Below are 4,579 nucleotides of genomic sequence, written 5' to 3' on the forward strand. Positions count from 1 at the left end.
TGAATTAATGACGAAGAGGAACGTGCCAGGATGGCATATTTAATTGCTCCCCCCCCCTCCTTGGAGTGTCTCTGCTTGATATGCACTGTTTATGGGTGAAAAAATTTTTGTGGGATTCTGCTGTATCGCTTAACTTATGATATGCTGTATATGATATGTATATGTTATATATACATATCATAATATATAGTAGTCATAGAGTAGATGTGATATATTTACATATATACATATATATACATATACAGCGCTCTATATTCGGTATATACTTATTATTCATATATCGTAGGATATATATATATATATATATATAATTATTTATTATTATAGTATATTAATATGAATATGTGATGTGTATGAGTGTATGCACACACACACATCACGACACTATCACACACACACACACACCAACACACAGCACAAATATATATTGTATATATATATATATATTATATAGCAATATATATATATATATATATATATATATATATATATATATATGTGTGTGTGTGTGTGTGTGGTGTTGAGTGTTGTGTGTGTATGTGTATATATATATATTATAATATATATATTATATCTATATATATATATATATATATATATATATATATATATATACATATATATTTATATATATATATAATATATATATATATATATATATATATATATATATACCATGTTATATTTATATACATATATATATATATATATATATATATATATATATATAGTACATTATATAATATAATATATATATATATATAATATATATGTATAAAATATAACATTTTGGTTAAATTTTTATATATATATATATTATCTAGTATATATATATATATATATATAGATATATATAATATTATATATATATATATAACTGTTATATATATCTATATACACACACACATACTTATATTTGATGATGGTGGTGATGGTGATGATGGTGGTGGTGATGATGATGGAGTTGGTTATGGTGGCTGTGATGATGAGATGGTGTTTTTTTTATTGTGGTGATGGGGGTGGTGGTAATGATTTGGATGATTGTGGCGGTGATGATGATGGTGGTGATGATGGTGGTGATGATGGTGGTGATGATGATGATGATGTAATAGAATAATACATTCCAAACTAAAACTGAATATGCAACAAAACATATGCAACCTATTTGAATGATCATTCACATTGCATGATCACGTGATTCATGCAACTCTGCACGTCGGGGCCGCACCATAGTTGATATCGTTCCCCGGATGTCCTCTCCCTCGCGGATTCACGGGAACGAAAGAGAGAAGGAAAGAAAGAAAGAAATAAGGAAAGGAAGAATGAAAGAAAGAAAGAGAGAAAGAAAGAAAGAAAGAAAGAGAGAGAGAAAGAGAGAAAGAAAGAGAGAAAAAAAAAGAATGAAAGAAAGAAAGAGAGAAAGAGAGAAAGAAAGAAAGAAAGAAAGAGAGAGAGAAAGAGAGAAAGAAAGAGAGAAAAAAAAAGAATGAAAGAAAGAAAGAGAGAAAGAGAGAAAGAAAGAGAGAAAGACAGAAAAAGAAAGAAAGAAAGAAAGAAAGAGAGAAAGAAAGAAAGAAAGGAAGAAAGAAAGAAAGAAAGAAAGAGAGAAAGAAAGAGAGAAAGAAAGAAAGAGAGAAAGAAAGAGAGAAAGAAAGAGAGAAAGAAAGAGAGAAAGAAAGAAAGAAAGGAAGAAAGAAAGGAAGAAAGAAAAGAGACAAGAAAGAAAGAAAGAAAGAAAGAAAGGAGAAAGAAAGAAGAAAGAAAGAAAGAAAGAAAGAAAGAGAGAAAGAAAGAAAGAAAGAAAGAAAGAAAGAAAGAGAGAAAGAAAGAAAGAAAGAAAGAAAGAAAGAAAGAAAGAAAGAGAGAAAGAAAGAAAGAAAGAAAGAAAGAAAGAAAGAGAGAAAGAAAGAAAGAAAGAAAGAAAGAGAGAAAGAAAGAAAGAAAGAAAGAGAGAAAGAAAGAAAGAAAGAAAGAAAGAAAGAAAGAAAGAAAGAGAGAAAGAAAGAAAGAAAGAGAGAAAGAAAGAAAGAGAGAAAGAAAGAAAGAAAGAAAGAAAGAAAGAAAGAGAAAAAAAGAAAGAAGAAGAGAAAGAAAGAGAGAAAGAAAGAAAGAAAGAAAGAGAGAAAAAAAGAAAGAAGAAGAGAAAGAAAGAGAGAAAGAAAGAAAGAAAGAAAGAGAGAAAAAAAGAAAGAAGAAGAGAAAGAAAGAGAGAAAGAAAGAATGAAAGAAAGAAAGAAAGAAAGAGAGAAAAAAAGAAAGAGAGAAAGAAATCGAGAATGAAAGAACGAAAGAAAGAACAAAAGAAAGAAAGAAAGAAAAAAAAACCTTCCGCGGGAATAGTTCATCAGAAACCTCCTCTTCTTCCTTTTTTTCCTCTTTTTTGCCTTCCTCCTCTTCGCGAATGGAGGAAGAGGGAGAGAGAGGAAGAAGGACACGCGGAAGAGCGGTAGACCGGAAAAAGACGGACACGGTGGGAGCGGCGGTCAAGCCAATAACAATTTGACAAGTGTCCACGCCACACGGGGGAGTGGGGGGGAGGGGAGGGCTGGAGGAGGGGAGGGCTGGAGGAGGGGAGGGGTAAGAGGGGAGGAGACAGACCTGGGGGTGGGGGTGGGGGTGGGGAGGGTGAGGAAAGAGGATAAGGGGGAAGGTAAGAGGGTTGTTGAGGAAAGAGGGGAAGAGGGGAAAAGACGGGGAGAGAAGGTTGGGGTGGTGGATAGAGGGAAGGAAGAACGGGAGAGGGAGAAGGAGAGTAAGGGAGGAAGGGAGGGCGTGTGAGCTGGAGAGGAGGGGAAGGGGAGGAGGGGGGATATAGATGTAAGAGGTGGGGTACGGAAGGGCGAAGAGGGAAGCGAGACAAAGGAACGAAAGGGAGAGAAAACAGAATCACGAAAAGAAAACCTAAGAACAGCAATAACAACGACACACAATCCAAACACAGGGAGAAATGAAGGGACGAGGAAGGGAGGACAAGAAAGGGAGAGGGAGGAAAGGGGGAGAGGGTAAAAGAGGGAAAAGGGGGGAGTAGGAGAGGTTGAGAGATAGAGTGAGGGGAAAGGGGAAAACATATGAGAATGAGAGTGGGGGAAAAGGACAAAAGAGAGAAAGAGATGGATATATGGAAAGGTATAGAGAAAATAGATAGATAGATGAAAAAAAAAAGTATATATGTAGAGAGAGACAGATAGATAGGTAGAGTGAAAGATAAAGAGGAATAGAAAAAGAGAAAGAAAGAGAGACAAAGAAAGAGAATGAGAGAAAAAAAGAAAAAAAAGAGAAACAAAGAATGAGAGCGAGAGAGAAAGAGAGAGAGAAAGAGAAGGAAATAGAGAGAGAAAGAGAGAGAGAGAGAGAGAGAGAGAGAGAGAGAGAGAGAGAGAGAGAGAGAGAGAGAGAGAGAGAGAGAGAGAGAGAGAAAGAGAGAGAGAGAAACAAAGAAAGAAAACGAGAGAGAAAGAGAGAGAGAAAGAGAAGGAAATAGAGAGAGAAAGAGAGAGAGAGAGAGAGAGAGAGAGAGAGAGAGAGAGAGAGAGAGAGAGAGAGAGAGAGAGAGAGAGAGAGAGAGAGAGAGAGAGAGAGAAAGAGAGAGAAGAAACAAAGAAAGAAAACGAGAGAGAAAGAGAGAGAAAAAGAGAAGGAAAGAGAGAGAGAGAGAGAGAGAAAGAGAGAGAGAGAGAGAGAGAGAGAGAGAGAGAGAGAGAGAGAGAGAGAGAGAGAGAGAGAGAGACAAAGAAAGAAAACGAGAGAGAAAGAGAGAGAAAAAGAGAAGGAAATAGAGAGAGAGAGAGAGAGAGAGAGAGAGAGAGAGAGAGAGAGAGAGAGAGAGAGAGAGAGAGAGAGAGAGAGAGAGAGAGAGAGAGAGAGAGAGGGAGACATAGAGACAGAGAGAGAGAGGGAGAGAAAGAGAAAGAGAGAAGAAGAGAAAGAATAAAAGAAAGAGAGAGAGACAGAAAGAGACAGAGAGACAGAGAAAAAGAGAGAATGAGACAAAGAGACAAAGAGACATAGAGACAAAGAGACAAAGAGACAGAGAAAGAGAGCGAAAGAGCGAAAAAGAGCGAAAGAGAGAGAGAGAGAGAGAGTCACAGTCATAACAATTTGCCAAGTGTCACCCAAGCTTTCCGTCCCACCAACCACAACGCACACATTACGCTCTCATTTGTCGAGGGAAACAGACACAAACAGAGGGTTTTCGGAGGTCAGGTGGTGGTGGTGGAGATGGTGGTGATGGTGGTGATAATGGTGGTGATGATGGGGGTGGTGATGGTGATGAGGATGGTGGTGATGATGGTGGTGGAGATGGTGGTGATAGTGGTGATGGTGGTGGTGATGGTGATGAGGATGGTGATGATGATGATGATGGTGGTGGTGATGATGATCGGGTTGGTTATGGTGGTTGTGATGATGGGATGGTGGTTTTTTATGGTGGTGATGGGGGTGGTAGTAATTATGTGGATGATTGTGGTGGTGATAATGGTGGTGGTGATGATGGGATGGTGTTTTTTATGGTGGTGGGGATGATGGTGGTGGTGATAGTGATGACGGGAATGGTTATGATGGTGGTGATGGGAATGTAAAG

The sequence above is a fragment of the Penaeus japonicus genome, unplaced genomic scaffold (genome assembly GCF_977035675.1).
Source record: "Penaeus japonicus unplaced genomic scaffold, GWHDUDI00000001_assembly GWHDUDI00000026, whole genome shotgun sequence".
In the NCBI taxonomy this organism is placed as follows: Eukaryota; Metazoa; Arthropoda; class Malacostraca; order Decapoda; family Penaeidae; genus Penaeus; species Penaeus japonicus.